Raw genomic sequence first — 20,674 nt, forward strand, 5'->3', positions numbered from 1 at the left:
TTGGCTAGTGTAGACATAGCCAGGATGTTTCTTGTAATCAGGGAAAGATGCCTATTTTTGTTTGTACTGTAGTAACACCCAGAAACATGGGTCACAGTCACAAACCAGGACCCCATTGAGCCAGGCAGTGTACAAACAGAACAAAAATCTGGCACTTTGTGATTAAGGACAAAAGTATGTAGGTGTCTAGTGGGATTTTCCAGAGCACACTGACATTTTTCATAATACCACTAGGCATGCCTCTACATACTTAGGCCGTTGAACATCTTTAACATTTTGTTCCAAGGTCCTCATTTGGCTCCCTGTTGGCCATATTCCACATTATTTCAGCACAAATCCGGAGCAGGACCATACATTTGCAGTCAAAGCTGCTACTCAGAGTTTATACTGCTGCATGCAGGAACATGCTGCATTGAGCCAGGCAGCATACATACAGAACAAAGGATTAAGGACAAAAGTATTTAGGTGCCTAGTGGATTTTCTCCTGTAAGTGAGAGGGGAGGGAAAGACAGAAGGCCAAGGACAGGGTGGGACATGTTATTCAATGAGGGGAAAAACCATAACAGAAAATGTGAAAATGGCAGAAATCTGAAATGACTTTTTTTGTCTCAGTTTACACCAAAAAGTTTAATGCTATAGGGCAGTGTTTCCCAAACTTAAAACATTTGCGTGCCACTTTTAGGACTTCAGCCTTATCAGTGTGCCCCCCTCTCCCAGTGCCATCCTAATGCTGATCTCCTGATTTTTAAATCCTTTTGCATACCATCAGTGGTGCATGTACCACAATTTGGGAAACACTGTAATAGGACATCTAAGGTAAAGAATACCAGTGAAAATGAGGTAGGATCATAGGCTAAAATAGGGAAAGAGTAACATAAAAATTACTTAGACAAGCTAGGTGTCTTCAGGTTCTAATGAAATACATCCCAAAATTCTCAAGGAGCTACCTTTGAACAAGCTACTAAAAATAAAGATATAGTTTTTTTTTACAAAATTGACAAAATAAGGAAACCGTTTCTGTGCTTGTTTCATTTATATTAAGATAGTTAAAAGCAGCGGTTTTTCTTCTGCATGGTAAAGTTTTGAAACAGCACTAAGTCAATGTTCAGTTGTAAACTTTTGAAAGAGCAACTATAATGTTTTGTTGAGAGTCACAAACATTTTAAAGTTAGGAACAACCTCCTTTCCAGAGCTGTTTGTATCTCTGAGGATCTACTGTATCCTGACTTTGGTAAGGCTTTAGATAGTTTCACATGACCATCTCATAAACAAAGCAGGGAAATAACCTAGCTAGAGCTTATGTAGATGTCAGGAACATGGAAGCAGGAATTTGAGGAATGTGTTCTTTATAGATCATTTCCATGAAAGGGGAAGAGTTTCAGGGTGTGGCTATGCAAATAAATAGTTGCTCTGTTTGCAAGACCTGCTGGGTAGCAGATGGAACAGTGGTGTTTCACCTATTGTAAACAACTTGTTGCTGTAAAGTCACAACTTATGTTATCACCCAACGTAAGAATTGCGGAACATCACCAATGCTTGAAATTATTGTGTGGATACAGGGCAGTCGTTGCTGTGTACGATGTGGATCACACAGGATCCCCTCGGCAGAGCACTGCGGAGCAGGAGGAGAGGGAAGGGTTGTGATTGAGCCATGTGGGAGCCTTCTGGCTCTGCAGCAATAGGTATGATTTAACTAGTCCCTCCCTCACTGTTCAAAGATAGATCTAAAGCCCCAGACTAATGCTGGGGTCTGTAATTATTCTGTGAGAATCCTCCCTGGTGGATACTGAGATTCTTCTGGCTAGGCCCACAGATGAAGCTACTGAAGCTGAAATCACAGGGTTTTGCCTAGAGCCAAACCCACAAAGCAGTGGACAAGCAGTCAGCAGACAAGGGGGAAGACAGTGGAGAGCAGCAGGCAAGCAGCTGGCAGGGGTGGCTGGCAGAGAGCAGCAGGCAAAAGGCAGACAGTGGGAGCAGCGGGCCGCCAGCAAGTGATCCTGCGCCAGCATGTAAAGGGTCTCCATGCTGAGGTACCTGTGAACTCTGGGTTGGTACAGACTGGATTTGCACTGTAAGTGGAGAGTTGAGGTCGAGGTACACCCTATGGCTATGTCTATATGAGAAGCCTCTGTCGACAGAAGTGACTATCGGAAGGATTTCCCAGCAAAACTTCTGTTGACAGATTGGGTCTACACATTAAAACAGATCAAAAGAGTAATCTGATCAGTCAGAGAGCAGACAGACTGCGCAGACCTCTCTCGACAGAATGGCTAACCAGAAGATCTGCAAACAAAGCGGCCCAGTGAACCAGAAATGCTGTCTGTCAATAAAAGGGCACCAGAGCGTCTACATGGCTGTTTTTTTGACAGAATGCTCTTAGCTAAGCAGCTCCCAGCCAGCATCACTTTCTGGCAGGCTTTCCTGCCTCCCAGAGGCCCCAGCCCCTGGCTGCTCCCTGTGCCTCTCTGAGCTGCAGAGGGCAGCTTTGCGCACTGCCTTTGCGCCAACAAAATCACTCAGGCCCCTATTGCCAGGAAATGGCCAATGGGAGTTGAGCGATTTTGCTGGGGGCAGGAGCAGCAGCATGCAAAGCCCTCCCCTCATAGCACAGAGAGCCACAGGGGGCAGCCAGACACTTTTAGTGGCACTGCTCCGTGCACAGGGGTGGGCTGCAGGCCAGACGAAAAGGCTTTGTGAGCCTGATCCAGCCCGTGGGCCCCACCTCGCTCGCCCTTGCTCTTGAGAAGTCAAAGATCACACCCACCTACTGTGAGTTATACAAGCAAGCCAACATTTGCATTGCAGGAAGAACAACAAAGTAGGACTTGCAAAGAGATATGAGCAAAAGAATTTGTTAGCCCCAAACCAAGTTGACTACAGCTACCGAGAGGAGCTGTAGCTCAAAATACAGGTTATTCATTGCTTTTCACTAGGGCAGTCATTTATGGAAGGTTTTTTACTTTGCTACCAATGCCTAATTCAAGGAAACTTCCAGGGCCATGTTCTAAGCTGTTATAATGGAGCGGTGTGTGCAGGCAAGAAGTGGAGCAGTGCAGCCAGAGAGCCACATCAGCTGGAGCCACCTGGCTGCACTCCCCCTTTCCCCCTGCCACTACAGGTGAGTGCAGGAGTGGGAGTAGATGGTGGCCCAGACTCTTGCTGTTAATGCTGGCCACATTGTCCTGATAGTCTCCCAGTGAGGCTGTGCTCACCCACACCCACCAGCTGTGGTGGGAAAAGCGATCATGCTGTGCCGTCCTGGCAGCTGCTGGCAAGTGCGGGGATGCAGACTCCTGCTGCCAGTGTCAGCCCTCCAGTCCCACTAGTTCCTCAGCTGGCTGGCCCCTCCTACCATAAGGTGGGTATATGGCCTCTCATCACACCCCCCCAACAGCCAGGTTGCCCCTGCTTGGAAGTACCATCAGCCAAAACAGTACCAGTTCTGAGGGAATAAGAAGGAGAAATGGGAAGGCAAATGCTGCATTTCAAAAACTCAGAAACCTCTGGTAACTCAAAGACTTCTCCCTCCAGACAGACTGAAGGCATGCAAAACAATTGCTATGGCCACCTCAACACAGAGCAGCGACACAGGGCAGCTTGCCAAAAAAGGTACATGACAGCTGGACACATTTCATCACAAAGACCTGAGAAGCTTTTTGGGAATATCATTTAGAGATGGGAAGATGAATGAAGAACTTACGAAAATTGCTGAACAAGGCACCCCTCAGAAACCATCTACAAGAGACAAAAATCAGTGGCCAGGGCTGGGAAAAATCATGCAGCAAATATCGCACCGGAATGGAAGCCAGAAAAATGGAAGAAGAAAGAGAGGAAGACTGTGAAGAACATGGAAATGAACAGTTCTGAACGACATCACCACGAAATGGGAAGATTTGGAGAGAAGGGCAGCAGACAGGCAAGGATGGCACCTTTAAGTAGCCCAAAATACAGCAATGCACAAGATGGACTAATGTCTATGGTAAGATTTTCTGGCACTACCACAAATCAAAGACATTAAACAACAAAATGTGGTATAATAGAGATTTCCCAGAAATTGAACAGTACTTGGGAACTCCTGTCCAAATTTTGCTAGCTCTTTACAAATAGCCCCACAAAAGCCAGGTGTGGCCCTACAGCTTTTGCAAATACCTTAGTTACAAAAAGAATGCTGCATGCAAAGAGCACTGTGGTAGAAGTATTAATACAGGTCACTTTCCTGTCAGTCTTCAGGATAGCAATACATCTGGCTTCATTAAGCTACCTAAAGAAGAGAGCTCAAGTGCACACACTACAGGTTGAACCTCTCTTGTCTGGCACCCTCAGGACCTGACTGATGCTGGACAAGAGAATTTGCTGGATGATGGGAGGTTAATATTTTCCAGTGTATTACCAACACTTTCACTGCTCACGTGGCTCTGAGAAGACAAACGGGTAAATAGCAGGACAGAACACTGAGAGCCAGGACTGGTGGCTGTAAACAAACTTTATGGGAAACTTGGCCACACCCAGGATAAGTGGTGATCCAGCTATCTAGAATCGTGCCAGATTACAGAGTTTGCCAGATGAGAGGTTCAACCTGTACCAAACTTTTTAAAGTATGGCTTTGCTCTGAACAGTCACACTGCAGAAAGGACACTGTTACTCAACAGATCAGCTCCTGGCATTTGTTCAGATTCTCAGCTGCTGGTTTAAAGTCAAGAGATTTTAGTAATTCTCACTCCTGTTAGCCCAGCAGAACCATGCAAATGTGCTGGAGTCTCTTCCTTCTTGTGCATTATCAATAGAATTGCTGGCTGAAGTCTAATCAGCAACACACCTGTCAACCCACTGGCAGCTGAGGTGACACTAAAGACATAGTACAAAGACAGCAGGGCTGCAAAGATATCTTGGAGGCCCCTAACTTGGCTTGCAGGATCTTTGTTCACTGTTGATGATGCAATAGAAGGAAAAGAATCCAGCTTAAGTTTGGAGGGCTGGAAGTTAGAAAAATACTTAGTTATGTTTTCAGTCTCAACACATTTGAGCTGTAAATCAGTAAGGCACAATAACCATAGACTTTCAGGATGTTACTTTGTACACAATCATTTTCAGACTAGAACTTGCTTTGATCAGGCAACTATCTGTTTAAATTACCACAGCTGTTTTGTACAGGCTGAACCTCTCTAGCCCAACATCCTTGGGACCTGACTGGTGCTGAATGAGAGAATTTGCTGGACCACAGGAGGTCGATATTGTCTCGCAGCACTAGCAACACTTCCTCTGTTTACAGGACTCTTCGAAAACATTTGAGTGTAAATTACTGGTAACTAACAGCACAGAACACTGAGATCCAGTTGGCTGTAAACAAACTAGTGGCTGTAAACACACTTAATGGGAATCATAGGAAACTTGGCTATACCCATGATAAGTGGTCATCCAAATTAAAATCATGCCAGATTAGGGATGTTGCCAGATGAGAGTTCTGGGCAAGAGAGATCCAACCTGTACTACAATTTCCATGTACCCAGAATGACCAGTTGTCTTATTTTTATTTGGAGAGGAACCCCAACCAAAAGATCTGGAGCCATACCCAAAGTTTTCTGAAGATTTTAAGGCTGAGTCCCAGCCCCACTGACCTTTGCCACTGACTTCAATGTGGTCATCTCCATTTTCATTATTTTGAAAACATTCAGTGCAGTAATGCTGATTGCCATTTTCCTGGGCCTTTTATTTCAGCAATCTGTGCAGGAGATCTTTCTAATACAACATTATCATAAAATGTCTTAATCTGCTAATGTGTGTGTATGTGTGAGAGAAAGTTTCAGTGGGTGGTGTATAGTAGGCATCCTTCAGTCTGCATAGACTATGGATCGCGCCCTTTAAAGTTTGGTCTCTGTAGAGAGGCGTGGGGTGGTGTATATCCCATTATAAATGACTTATGTTAGTCCACTCTAGGCCAGATTGTGTTACCCCTATTCACACTGAGTGGCACCCTTCTCCTCAAATTAATCAGCTTACACAAGAGATATGAGGAATAAAGGTCCTGTATGTGTGGAGATGGGACAGAAAGGCAACTGCAGTCCCACATCAGAGAGTAGTAAGAGTATGCACCTTAAACTGATGTTTGCATGAAGGGAAAATTACATCTTTGCACCTGGTCCTGTAGTCTTTACTTGGGCAAAAACCCCGTTTGAAGTCCAGAAGCTAAAAATCTGCAGCTAACATTTAAATTTGCCATAGGTTGTCCAGAAAGGGGCACAACAGCTGGGGAGCTGTTTAATATGGAACAAAGTGCAAGAAAGTGCACACAGGTGTAACCTTGTCCACTGCCTACCAGAAAGACATGACATATAGATGCCTCATTCTGGGTTACACTCACCAGCACTTCTGAACAGGACCGAGGGACCTCAAAACTGAACCCTTAAAATCTTTGTCACACATCTGAGACTCGGTTGTCAGTCAGAAATAATATCTGTGGGTTTAAAACAGACCAACGAAGTGACTCATTGCATTAGTTAAATGCAGCATTATTTGTGGCTTCTTAGTATCCTCTCTGGTTTTTTTTTTTTTTTTTTTACTAGGAATATGGCAATTTCACTTTTCTTAGAACCAGACGGAAACCACTAACAAGGTTTTTTTTTTGTTTGTTTCGTTTTTTTTAAAGTGCAGCTGTTTTCGTGGGCAGGTATAAATTGCTCATGCTTACATGTATCCCACATGCACAACATGGTTTCTGCTCCCAGAATAAACAGATACTCCCAATTTATAGTGCGTAATAGATCAATGCATGCATTGTATATATTGCAGAGTGATTGTGGAGCAGCGATACCTTGCTCTACTAGGCTGTGCCTACACTAGCAAGTTTGTTCAGAAAATTCAGGCCTTTTTAAAAAAAAAAAACCCTTCGAGTGTCTACACACAAATTGTGCTCTTTTGATATGAAATCAAAAAACTGCAGCCCTTTTACCAGAGGCGCTCTTCCTTTCCCAGGAAACTGCTTTTGAATCACAAGTCATTAAAATATTAGTCCAGTTTGAACCTACGACTTTTATCTAATTCTTTTTTGCCTCCCCCCTCTTTAGAAATGGCTCCGTGTTACATACTTCGGAGGTGATTCTTCCAGCTCTGAGGGGGCCACAGAAATACAATTTTCTCTTTTCGATACATACAGTGTATTCCTCTGATGAGATCTACGGACATGCTCTAGGCACATGCCAATATCACTGGGAATTGTACAAGAGACTGCAGGAGAAGTGTAAGCCAAAGAGAGTCTCCATAACTCTAAGGTGCAGCAGGAACACTGACGGTGAATGAATAGGGATGGTAAATACACTGGAATCCTACCAAGTCTCTGAGATTAACTTCTGGCCTGTCTCAGAAATTTTGCAAAGCAAACGTATCCCTTTGTTGTTCTTGACAGCCAGTTGATACGCTGCCATTGTTACACTGGAAAACAGTAAATAGTTATTGCAGCACGGCTAATATAACTTGCACCCAGAAAGCGGCTGTATTTAAACGTGTTTAAAGGCAATCCTGGTGCCAACAAACAGGGAAAAGAAAATGAAATTGATTGTCCCCAGGTGAGGTCTGAAAAGAAAGTCAAGATTGTAACAGAGCCTCAGAGGTGAGTTACTACATATTCTCCCTCCCTCCCTCTCTCTCTCTCTCAATCTGTACTGTTCAGAGGCACAAATGAGGAGAATCCTTTGGCCATCAGAGGGCGCCATTACTCCACAGATAAATAACATCATCCACTGGATCTAAAAATCTGCACCATGGAGCAGTCTCTTCTCTTTTCTGCTTCAGAAACATACTGGTCTAGCTATGGCCTGAAGAAGTGGGTCTGTCCCGCGAAAGCTCATCAGCTAATAAATTATTTTGTTAGTCTTTAAGGTGCTACAGGACTGCTTTTTTGTTTTTTTATTGGAAATAGTAAGGGCTTTGTCTCAGCCTCACTGTGGGGACTGAAGCAGGAGAGATCTCCAGTCCAGTCCTCAGCTGCCATACAGCTTCTGTAAACTCTGGGAAAGAGGTCTCAGTCTCAATTTACCCTAGGGCCAGGTGCCTGTCCTCAAATTCTCCTACTGGACCGGGGCACCACTCTCTGGCAGGGCTCCACAGGAGTGGGGTCTTTAGCCTCCCCACCGCTTCTCCCTGCCCCACCTGCCAGTCTACACACTCCCCACTGTGTGCCCTGGCCCTGCCACCCCAGGGCAATTAAAAATCCCCTGGGGTCCCCTGGAGCCACCACCAGTAGTTGAGCAGGGTTAGAGCAGCTTCTGGCTGCTATCTCTGCACCACTACCGGCATATCCCTATGGTAAGACCCACCTGCACTCACCACAGCAGCATGAGCTGCAGGAAAGCAGAGCCATGCAGCTGCCAGCTTCGCTCTGCCACCACCTCCAAAACTTCAGGGGAGGGAGCCTGAGGGAAGAAGTGCAATGGGGGCGAGGGGAGGGCAGTGGCAGAGCAGGGACTGGGCTTGGGGGAAGGGTACAAACAACCCCAAAGTCGTGTGTGGGCCAGACTGAGGAATGGGTTGGACCGCAGATGGCCCCCAAACCACGAGTCTGAGACTCCTGCCGTAGGAACTAAAACAAACAGAGCAAACTAGAAGGTGATCACTTGGTCCCTTACCTTTTCCTTCAGGCTGTTGCATTGGTAGAAATCACAACAGGAACCTAATCCTTGGAGGCCCTTGTACTAATTCTTAGCAAAAACCCTTTAACAGGAATGATAAACAACAATAATCTTATGATGTATTTAGAAATGTGTCTGTCTGTCCATCTGTGAGTCCATTTATTTAACAACTCCTCCTAAAGGGTAAGAGCTAGGGCCACCAATTTGGTATGCAGCTTCTTATCACAACTTAAAGCAAGGTCAGGTGTAGTTGTGCCACCAGATTCCTCCGTCACCCACTGGGAAGGACCTGCCACCAGGGCAGCAAAGCCCTGCCCCCAGCAGGCAGAAGCCCCTGGCCAGGGCTGGGCAGTGCAGTCCCTGTTGCTGCACCCAGCTCCCTGGAAAGAGCTGTCAGCCGCGCAGTGCAGCCTAGCCAGCCTTGTGGATCCCCTGAACCTCCCCCCATATCTCCCAGCCCCCTGGTCTGAGAGCCCCCACCATACATCTCAACACACTGCCCCAAGCCCCATCCCTTGCGCTGAGCCCTCCCAGGTCCCCCCAACCCAGACCAGACCCAGCTCATGGCAATAGCGGGTACATCTTCTAACTAATAAATAACATTAATATCATGATTTGTGTTACATGATTTGTGTTAGAGCTATCTAAAGGCAAAGGCAATGAAGCATATCCTGGCACTTATCATCACAGCCCAGTTAATCATAATCCTCCACAGGAAATGTTCCCCTCCTAGCCTCGCACCACACTTTGTCACCACCTGTGTAATACAGCCCCTCTAAGAAACACCTGACCAGGATAGAAGGTGATGTGGATAGATGCTGTTTGACAAAGGAAATACAAACATCTCATGGCTATAATTGTCTCCTTGCATGCAAACTGCACACAGCTTGCCTTTTTCATTTGTTCTGGGGCTAAAGAAAGGACTTCAGACTCCAGGCACTAAAATAAAATAGATCTTTTGTGATATCTGATTCAAGTTCTTGCCTATCTCTTCCCTCCAGAATATGTAGCAGGAATCTGCTGCACACACGCTCCTCAGGAAGCTTCACCTCTCTCTCTCTCACTCAATCTCTCTCTCTCTTCTGAGGGGGGGAGGGAGGGGAGGAAGTAGGCCAAAAAATGTTGTTTTCCTTGAGTGTGGCAGTTAGAGTGCTGGAATCCAGGCTGAGATTTTACTCCTGCGTTTGACAGTGTTTTTCTCAGCAGCAAATCCCTTTTAAACAAGGTCAAGTGCAGGGTATCTTTTAAAGCTGACAGTATGTCAGAACCCACCGTAAGCCCAGGATGGAACAGAGCCAAAGGTCATCATGCCTACTCAGTTTACAAGCCCTGATCTGATCTCACACTTCTGGACAAAAAATAATGTAAAGCCAGAAGCAGCAGCCATTTCAGTTCTTCTGATTCTAACCTACAAGAACAAGAGTCCATCCCACTCCACAGCCCCCAGGAAATACTGACATTTGGACCTCGGATGTCTGCAAAGATAGGCAGGAAAATCTATCAAATATTAGCCTATGTTAATTTACCTTAGGGGCACTAAGCTGAATTGGAAGCAGTATATTGTAAAGACAGGCCTCATAATCCAATGCACAGGACACTGCACTAGCTATTACGAGCCCTGGATGCTACTTCTAGCACTGCCACTGACTTGCTGTGAGCATTCTGGCATGTCACGTCACCTTTGTTTCCACTCCTGTCTTTCGTTTGTCTTGTCTATTTCCTCTGTAAGCAGGCACTGTCTTTTACTATAAGAATTTAGAATGTTTAGTAAAATGGGGCCCTGATTTTGCTGAGACCTTTAAATAGCCTGAAATATACTAAATAAGAAACTGAATCGACACAATAGAGGATGTGAAAAATCTCCACCAAAACTGGGACAAGACTGAGCTACTAATCTGGGTGAAAAGTATAAATTTCTTATATGTACTTTCATATTACCCACTCTGGAGGGCTCAGGTCAGGGAGCTGGAGGGGGATGCAATAGGAAGTACCAGTAAAAAAAATTAAATATGGGGCTCAGGGAAAAAATTAAGGGTGTATGGTGGAGGGCTCAAGGCAAGAAGTAGGGATGTGGGGATAGGGTAGCCTGAGACCTGGGGGCACGGTCTGGGTCTGGCCGTGGCTCCCACCCCTCCGCTTATCCCCAGGTTGGGGGATTAGGTCACGCCATGACTCCCTACCCCTCAACCTGTCCTCAGAGGGGGCAGCCAATGTGGGCTTCAACATCCAACTCTCTGCCTGTCCTCAGAGGTGGGGGCAGTTTAGGTGGCAACTCACAACCACTACCGCTTGTCCCTAGGGGGAAGCAAGTTCGGGCTGCGACTTCTGGCTGCCTCCACCTGTCCCCTGGGTCAGGCTGTGGCTTTCAGCTCCCACTGCCTGACTTCAAGTGGAGGGGCAGTTTGGGCTGCAGCTCCCAGTCCCTCCTGCCTGTCCTCCGGGGGACAAAGTCAGTCCCCAGCTCCCAGCCTCACCTGAGATCTGGAGTGGAGAAGAGGCCCAGGGCTGTGCTGCAGCCCTGGGCTCAGACCTGGCCTGAGCTCTCTAGGAGTTGGGGGTGGAGGTGTGCCACAGTTCTTTCCCCTGGCTTCAACCTGAGTGGCCAGAAGGGGAGAGGCCAGGTCTGCAGCTATTTCCCCTGGTCCCAGCCAGAGCAGCAGGGGTATGGGGAGGTGGGGAAGGTCAGCACCGGGAGGGGAGCCAGGGCTCTTGTGACTGTCCCCAGTGAGAGCAGTAGGGGTGGGACTTGGGTTGGGCCACTTTCCCCAATCCCAGCATGAGCTTGGAGGAAGAGACAGACAGGGTTTCCTGGACCCAGAATGTCTGGGGTAGGGGCTAATTGTGGGAGGGGAATCACAAGGGAGCAGCACGTGTGGGGGACACTTCCCCATCTGGAGGCAGGTGTGGTCAAGAGCCCCATCTCCATGTGACCACTGTTTTCCTGTTGCAGCTGCCCCAAGAGGTCACTCTGCATTTTAGCTGTTCCTTGTGCTCACTGCCCCCACTGGTGAATCTGAAGTATGTTGCTCATCCTGTTGGTGCCCCTCACTTTCCATGTTCTGGGAAATCCTGGAATTTCAGGCATTTTCCACTTTCCAGGCACAACCAAATCCTGACGCTGGTTTAAGTTAGGGTAAGAAGAAGCTGCATACCAAATGTCATGGTCATAGCTCTTCCGGTTAAAGAGAAGTTCGTGAACAAACATAGCACAAACAGACACACAAAGATATAGATATATAGATATATAGATATATAGATAGATATATATATATATAGTAGTTTTTGTACCATGCTTCCTAATTTACAATGTACAGCAGTAAGATTTGCTGAATGTATAATTTAAAACAAACAAACAAAAACAAAAAACACAAACTACACAGACAATCCTGGAACCCATCAAAGATTCCAAGGCAGCGGCTGCAAGTCAGGTTGCAAGAATATGACTGAATGTAGTAACTCCTATCTATTCAAACTCATATATCTGACAGAAAAGATATCACTAAGAAGAGAGAACTCATGGCCAAAGTTGCACTGATGGACTGAGCAACTGAATAAACTACATTCACTAGCTACTTTGCTCTGCTCTAATGATGTAAACCAACTTAACTAACAAGTTCACAATGAAGAGTAAAGAAGTTCTGTAGTGGATTCGAATGAGATGAAATATTAGTGCTGATCTTAAAAAGAAATATTTTCCATACTTTTTTATGAAATTAAAAACTTTCATTAGGCTTGAATTTTTTCCATGTTTTTTCCAATTTTGCAACAAAGCAACAAAAATGTGTCAATTCAACTCAAACTCAGAGTTTCCCTCCTCTGTAGGTTTGCCAGACTTTTGGGGAGGGTTTGCAGACAGGCAGCCCCAGCTGCTGGATCCCTGGCTGTGGGGGGGGGGGGGGTGAGGGGACCCAGCAGCCCTGCCTCTGGGAGGCTGCCACAGCTGAGAGGCTGCCGCCGGGCCACACAGCCCACAACCCAGCTGGCTCCTAGCTGCAGGGCTGCCAGGATTGCCCCACCCCTCCTGCCAGAGTTCCTGTGGTTGGGAGCTGTCTGGGGCACAGAGCCCCCCTGGCAGCCACAGCTGCCGGAACGTCATCCTGGGCCAGGAATTTCCATGACAAGTCCTGCAGTCCTGCATTTATGCAAAAATGTTGCCATGGGACAATTTTGCCTAAGTGCGGGACGCGGGACTTTTCATGGAAAATTTGGGACTGTCCCACAGTTTGGAGGATGGCTGGCAACCCAACTCCTCCCCAGCTTTAAAACCAAATTCTTTTTGTTTTGATTCCATGTAATTCTAATCAATATAATTCAATTTTTGTTTCATCACAAAACCAGAGTTTTGAGTATGAAAGATTTTGTATAATTCCAAATGCTAAAACAATGATTGTTTGTTGAGAAAAAGCTTTGATGAAATATTTTGACCACCTCTACTAAGTATTTTACTTGTATTTGAACTTTGGTTATATCTAACTTTCTTTAACTAGGACAAACAATGAAATGTTATTGGTGTACGTGTGTAACTGTAAATTATTTCTGCACAGATGCATAATGCTGAACAAGTAAATAAAAAAAACCAATATTTATTATTCTATTATCTTATATTATTTCAAATTAAAGTATTGGGGGTAGGTTATTTTATGTTTGGAGTTATCATATATAATGCATTTGGATAAATACAGGCAACTTTACACTTAACAGGTATCCTTGAAAAGTAGCGTGAAGCCTAAGTCTTTTAGGGTGTGTTTACATGACAAAGAACAAACCCACGGCTGGCCCTTGTCACCCAGCACAGGCTCAAGGGGCTCGGGCTGTGTGTTTCATTGCTGTGTAGATGTCTAGGCTTGGACTGGAGCCCAACCCCTTAGACACTCCCACCTCAGAGGGTCCCAATGCCCAAGAAACTTGCAAGTCAAGAAGCCTACACAGCAACGAAAATGCCCCACAACCTGTACCCCACAAGCACCAGCACCAGGTTTTCTTTGCCATGCAGACTTACCATTAAATATGACCATCTAAAGGCTGGCTTATTTACTTGAGTGACTGACCAGACCACACTATTCATGCCTAAGATGATTTCTTTTGGAACTTCCACAAGGAGGAAGACTGATTGGCTCTTTTGTAAGAATATATAATCAGGACCTCTTTGCCTTACTCATACAAATGTGCTTCCAAAATGGCACGTGAGGAGGTTAAAGTGCAGTTTGGTACTGAACAGGGACTGCTAAAATTTTTAGGAGGATCTGGGTTCTATATTTGTTGTCTCAATGACTTCTCATCAATTTTGTTGGATTTACAATGCAAAAAGGCTCTCCCCACCATTCCCCATCTACCAGTCCAGAAAACTCAAAATGGTTTCTGACAAATAGGATTCTTTCTCAGAAACAATCAAAAGTTATGTACTCATAACTGTTTTGATGCACAAGGCCAATAAAAGTTTGTCTCTCTCCCCTAGAGCCCTGCAGAGCCAACACAGCTAACAGGCATAAAAGCTAGTTTTAAAAAGTATTTTTGCCCCCATATATATGCACAGTTTATGACTCTAAATACCAAGAGTGAAGGGCCTTTAGGGTAAAAATGTGCCATTCCTATATAAACGTTGTTCAGACCATCCCTGCATTTTAATTATTCTAAGTATTCTGCATACTTTCTTCTCCTAAAACAGAGAACAGAAATTTCTAAAAGACATGCTGTGATTCAACCAAAAATTATGGGCTTAAATGGCAAGAAATATCTGGGTAAAATTTTAACTCCAATGTTATTCAAATAGTTGGACTAGATCAACCTTTCGCAACCAATGTACCCTTTTAGGAGTCTGGTTTGTCTTGCACACAACCCAAATTTCACTTCACTTAAAAACTACTTACTTACAAAATCAGACATTAAAAATATGTGTCAGCACACTAGTAGTGAACATTGTTTACAGTCTAATTTTTACCACATAATCATCAAATAAATCAATTTGAATATAAATAGGGTACTTACATTTAAGCATACAGTGCAGCATAAACAAGTCATCGTCTGTATGAAATTATAGTTTCTACCCTCTTCCCTAGTGCTTTTTATGTAGCCTGTTGTAAAAGTAGGCAAATATCTAGATGAGTTGAAGTAGTTCTGGAAGACTTCTGTGTACTCCCAAGCATGCACATATCCCTGTTTGCAAATCACTGGACTAGATGATCATAATAATGTTTTCTGGTCTATGAAAATAGTAAACAAAATTTTACATCCATGAGAAAAGCATGGGCATGTCAGGTCAGCCAAGATGTTTGCCAGAATGATGGGTATTGTTAGTGCCAGCAGAGCTGGATAACACAGCTGCAAGTATCACATTGAAGTCACTGATTCTCTCATTACCCACACGTCTTAATTCACAAATCACAGTGCAAGACAGCATGACAAAAGGATGTGAGGAGGAGGGTTAGGGAAGTTAATTGTCTTATTGCAGGTGTGCATCCACCACCAGAGCCTCTGGATCTGGACTCCAGCCATACAATTGTTCCAGCTGATAGGTGAGATGGGAGGTAAATTGACTGCCCCTACAGGCTCAAACATAGCGCAGTCCACGAGCACTTTCCCTTCATGCATCTAAACACCAGCATCCCCGAAATAACATCTAAGTCACTATTGTGTAGATAAACCAGAAAGTTTTCTATGCTGAATGAAATTTGGGTTTTGAGGGAAAATTCTTACATCTTTTAAATGTCAGGAATAGTTGTCTGAACAGTGTGTGTTGATTCCTTCTCCAGAAAACAAAAGAGTTACAGCTTCAGACTCTTGAATGAATCTGCTGACAGTTCTACCACATTCATGTGGCTTCCTGCCAAGAACCCCCGTCTGGAAGTGACTTGAACATCACAGTCTTGTTCCAAGACTGAATATGTAGCAGTGAGCACTGCTCCACTTCTCTAGTCTGCAGACATGGAGGGATTTTTCTCCCTGTTATTCAACCAAACATTCTCATCAAACAACCCTTTCCAACTTACAAATGGTGCAGGCACTCTGAGTTGTCCACAGTGCTGCTGGTCTCCCATTCAGCATATCAACCCACCTGGGCCAAACTCCTGTGAGAAACTGCCAGGCCCTTGCCCAGAAGCTTATTTTATACCAGCCTGCTGGGTCCTGATTGGCTGTCACAGAGACAGCCACTCTATTATGCTTGGAGGATCTCTCTTTTGCTCCTCTCACTGGGATGCGGTGCAGCAAGGCTCCTTGGCTCCTGTAGGGTATCGGGGCTCAGACCATCCCATCACACTCTGACACCAAATTCATATGCAACACCCTTCTCAATGTTTCCTTGTTTTTCACACCTCAGAAGACAGAAGTCTTACCCATCCCTGGGAAGAATCAACAGACAGCTCAGAAATGCTAACTGCTGTGTTGTCTTTAGCTCATCATGCAACAAAATAGGTATATATCATACAGGCACAATGGGATTCTAAATGACATGTTTACTAAATATACAGAAAGTCTAGTTACATATCAACCAGCAGGTCCCAACCTTTTTGAGATGGGGACCCATTTTGACAATTCAGGAGGACTTTGGTACCCAAGGCAATTGAAACCTTGGGAGGGAGGTTCTCCCCTGGGAAAAGTGCACCCCCCCTCCCCGCTTAAACCCCTCTCAGCCCACTCCACCCCACAGCTCAAATCCCTCTCATTCCCAAAATGCCTCCCCCGTCCCGGCGTAAACCCTTCTCAGCTCCAAAATGCCCCCCACCCCCCAGCTGAAACTCCTCTCAGCCCCAAAATGCCCCCACCCCCCCAATTTAAACTCCTCTCAGCTAGGGTTGCCAGATTTTTGGAAAACTTGTGTGGGACAGGCAGCTCCCCCTGTGGGATCCCCAGCCAGGGTTGCCTGTCCCGCATAAGATTTCCAAAAACTGGGATGGAGGGCCCGGACCTGGCAGCCCTACAGCTGGGAGCCAGCTAGGGAATGGAACCCTTTCTGGCAGCACCAGCCATGGAATCCCCAGCCGGGGGGCGGGGGAACAACCCACAGCCCTGTGGCTGGGGCATGGAGCCCTGGCCAGCAATGGCAGCTGTAGGATCCCCAGACAGGGTGTTAGGGCGACCCCAAGCCCCATGGCTGGGAGCTGGCTGGAGAGTGGAGCCCTCACTGGGTCTCAGCCCCTCCTCCGGCCTCTTGGCTTAAACACCTCTCAACCCCCCAACCTCCTCACAAATCTCATGAGTTCCGTGCACTGCTGCCCCCCACTACTCCTTCATTGGGTCACCACCTCCTTCTCTGCAGTGCTCCTCACAGCCCTCCTATTCCTTTCCCACACCTGCAGCGCAAGCAGTTCCCTTCCCTGCTGCTCTGAAATGGGACTCAATTTAATTGGTTTAACAGCCAGATTCCGCCTGCTGGCTGTTAAACCAATTAAATTGAGATTCATTTCAGCACACAAGGGCAGGGCAGGACAGGGACTGGGAGGTGTAGGACGGGGTGGCGACTGAGCCACAAATGGCTCCTTTAAGAACCACACGCGGCTCAGAGCTGCCCAGCCGGCAACCCTTACCAAATCGAACTGTGACCTGCCCTTGGGTCTTGACCCATAGGTTGGGAATCCCTGATATAAACTATGGTGCTGTGGCTGATGTTTGAAATACAGAACACAGTGAGCACCTCTAGGGGTTTCACAAACTATTTAGAGGGATACAATCCCATTCCTACACACATTATGGAAAAGCAGCAGGAAGGACTCCTTGTAAATAATAGGTCATCATCAGTATATGAAGTTCTGCCAGATGATCTGGTTCTCTTTCCTATCAGAAAAAGGTTGCTGAGAAAGGTCTGTAATGGAGGCAGCACTGCAGAACACGCCTCTCTCTCACTGTAAACTAGCACCTATCTTAGTAAACTAACTGGAAGGGAAAATTCTGGAGAGGGGTCTCTGGAAACAATGTCTAGTCTGGCTACTGTCTGCAGGATTCATAAAATATTGATAAGTCTTTTCTCAGGTCTTGCGGGTGGAGAAGCGTACAGTGGGTGGTGTGTGTGTACAGGGAATGGATCCTGCCCCTTTTTCCAGTGGACTACAGGTTGGAGCTCCCTGATCTGGCACCAAGGACCACACTGGTCCCAAATGAGAGAGACTGCCAGATCAGGGATAGTCCTCAGCTGCCAGCTATCCACTAGTGCCACTGGCTCTAATTCTGGCCCTGGCTGGCCACACCAACACTGTTCCATCCCTGGCTTCCACATCCACTGCAGCTGTGACAGACCCAGCTTCCAGCTCTGTGGCAGCTAACACAAATGGCCCTGGCTCCCCACCCTGCACTGGCTCCAGCTCAAAGCTCCACCACAGCTGCCACCATAGCCCCAGTTCCCAGTCCTGTCACAGTGCTGGCCACGGCAGGCCTGGGGGCCAGGAATGCCACAGCAGGCCTGGGGGCCAGGAATGCCACAGCAGCCCTCAGCTGCCTGACGAGATGTTGCCAAATGAGAGTCCCAGGTTAGGGAAGTGCAAACTCTAGTTATGAAAAAGATATCCATATAATATGTATTTGTAGGCTGAGACTGGACTGGTTTCAATTCTTTCAACCCGTTCATGAAGCACCCCTGTATGGTTGCAAAGTAAAGAGAAATAATAGTAGATTCTGTTGACACTGAAGACCTGGTTGATGAGCAACCCTTTCATCTCTTCTGTTTATATCAAAAACCTTTCTAACTGATGCGGTCCAATGAGGTGTACTGTTTGTATCAGTGAACCATTACTGCCTTTGTGTGAACTGTTAACTGAACAGCTTCTCTATGGCCCGAAGACCATCCTCCAAAAGGCACATGGTCTTCTGGAGGTCAATTTCCATGAGAAAAACCCACATACCATTTTCCCCAAATACTACTACTAGCTGCTTCCACCTCAGTTTACTTAAGAGTTCAAGCATATCTGACAAGCCCATAACATCTCCAGACTTCTTTATAAAATTACCTTTGTGTGCCTTATGCGATCTCTTCTATCCGTTCCTGTAATCCTCACAAGACTGAGCCACAAATTGTGAGTTGGTCATGTTCTTATGGGACTCCTATATTGTCCCATGAGGGTAATCTGTGTCTTTACCTGACATTACCTACTAGCATGAGTTAATTATAATAAAAGTTCTATGTGGAAATTAGAGGTCTTCAGTCTGAAGCTTTTAACCTAAAGAAGCTTGAACAATTAAACTGCTGCTGACTTTTATCACTCAGTAGGGTGTCGGTCCTTTGGCTGTCAGAAAATGCTGAATTCAAGGGGTCCAAATTGCCTTTAGCTTCCCCTTACTCTTCAGCTGGAGGAAAACCCTTGTATAGCTCTTTGGCAGGCTCTGTGCTGCTGGAAACATATCTGTGACCCTTACCAGACTTGGATGTTTCCCTGTATCGTAGGTTAGAGACAGAAGCACAGAGGTCTGGATTGTTGTGTGGTCCTTTGCTAATCTTGCATACCGGTTGAATATTTCTCTTTCTATAGGGCCAACGGACACTTACAGTCTCTCCTTATGGAAGCAGATATCATGTAACACCAGAGACCTGACAATGAAAGGCCTCTGTGCCTTCCTTCAACACCTCACAACTTGGGAAGAGCTGTCCAAGTCTTCACATTCAAAGTGGCTCTGGTGAACTTAGCCACCAATGACTTTATTGTGGACTTACTCTCCATGTGGCCAACATCCTCACTGCTAAAACTTTGGACCCCAGTGGCCTCAATGACTGATCTTAGGCCAACTGCTTCACAGCAGTGGCGATTAAAGAGCAGAAAAATATTTAAAAGAAAAGGCTTTTCTTCTGCTCAAGGTCACTGTGTGGCTGTTGGAACTAGTAACAGGACGCAGAGCCTTTCACCTGTAGTTTAACTTTTCCAATCTGGCCCAACTCAGCTTTTGATGGCCTAAGGCACATGGAAACTAAATCATCTTCTGACACATTAAGAATGCTCCTGGCAGGGTGGAGAGGCAACAGAATACTGCTTCTTGCTCTGTACCTGTTGCCTGGATAGAGAGACAGGAGTTAAGTCTCCGTTGATCAGTCAAATGGAGACTTTTCACAACCGCCATATTCACATGTTATTAGACAAATATTCATCCCCCTCTTCTTACAAAAACAAAAAAAAAGTCAGTCAAAGGTTCAGGCTTCCTTGGATCAATAGCGTTGCGCAGGACTGGAGAAAAGGGAGAGTGCTCCTTAACCTGAAAACCACTGTAAAGTTGATCTTTTCCCTTGTCTTCTTGTGTGGAGAGAAGCATTAAAGAAGGCCCATTATGATGTGAGCCCCTTGTAAGATTCCCACTCCGCATCACAACAAAAAAAAAAATCAATGATTGCTAATGATCAGCAGAGAAGGAAAAGCTGATTCCTGGCAACACGCTAGTAAATTTAGATCATCTACAGCAGACAAACAAGTCTGTATCATATAGGTTTCTCAGTCAAGACAGGCAAAAAAGCAGAGGTTTTCACATGCTGTTTCTACTGTGCAGTGCTAAAATGTACCTAATATCTTAATACTTCCCAGTGTCTATAAAAAAGCCTTTTAAAAAGTTCCTTCCCCTTGTTGTGAAATCTGAAGGCATCTAGCTTTCTTTTGTGCTAGTCTTCCCTGATGTTTTGCCCATTCTATGAGATTTTTCTTCCAAAGGTTTTCTTTTAAACCCATTTGCCTCTTAAAAGAGAGACACTAAACCAGCCTTAGTCCCCGCACGGAAAATGCAGGGACTCCATTCTTTGGCTGGCTCCTACATGTTAAAAAGGCAAAAACAGAAGAAAAAAAATCACACAGCAGTAGCCGCAGCACCAGCCACCAACGCCTGCAAACAAAGGGGGCAGGGAACTGTTTGCAGGCTGGGTGTCACGTTACTCCAACCTTCTCTTTAAATCTCAACCCATTCAGCCCCCCCTCCCCCCGCACCAGTGTATCACTCAGACTGACAGCCCGGCTTACCAATAGCAGGGATCTTGCCACTTTGGCGCCTGGCCACATTTTCCCCTTCAGCCAATAAGGAGTGGAGGTGGAGGTATTTCACCCTAGGGTACACCGGACTCTCCGCCAATAGCAGGAGTGTTATTAAAGAGA

General features: G+C 45.8%; 1 protein-coding gene across 5 annotated transcripts in view; it reads right to left on the reverse strand.

Annotated features, from left to right (window-relative positions):
- Window positions 1–20,674, reverse strand: part of SLC67A1 (solute carrier family 67 member 1) — a 144,991-nt gene that overhangs the window by 120,012 nt on the left and 4,305 nt on the right. Inside the window, exon 1 of one of the 5 annotated variants that reach the window (XM_074997807.1) lies at window positions 20,543–20,667. The exons of 1 other annotated variant lie outside the window; for it this stretch is intronic. The gene's annotated coding sequence lies outside the window, so the exon portion shown is untranslated. Of the gene's footprint in view, window positions 1–14,609; window positions 14,750–20,542; window positions 20,668–20,674 lie in introns of those variants that run through there. 3 more of the 5 variants (XM_074997805.1, XM_074997809.1, XM_074997803.1) reach the window with 3 other exon arrangements.

This window comes from Carettochelys insculpta, chromosome 6, assembly GCF_033958435.1.
Source record: "Carettochelys insculpta isolate YL-2023 chromosome 6, ASM3395843v1, whole genome shotgun sequence".
Classification (NCBI taxonomy): domain Eukaryota; kingdom Metazoa; phylum Chordata; order Testudines; family Carettochelyidae; genus Carettochelys; species Carettochelys insculpta.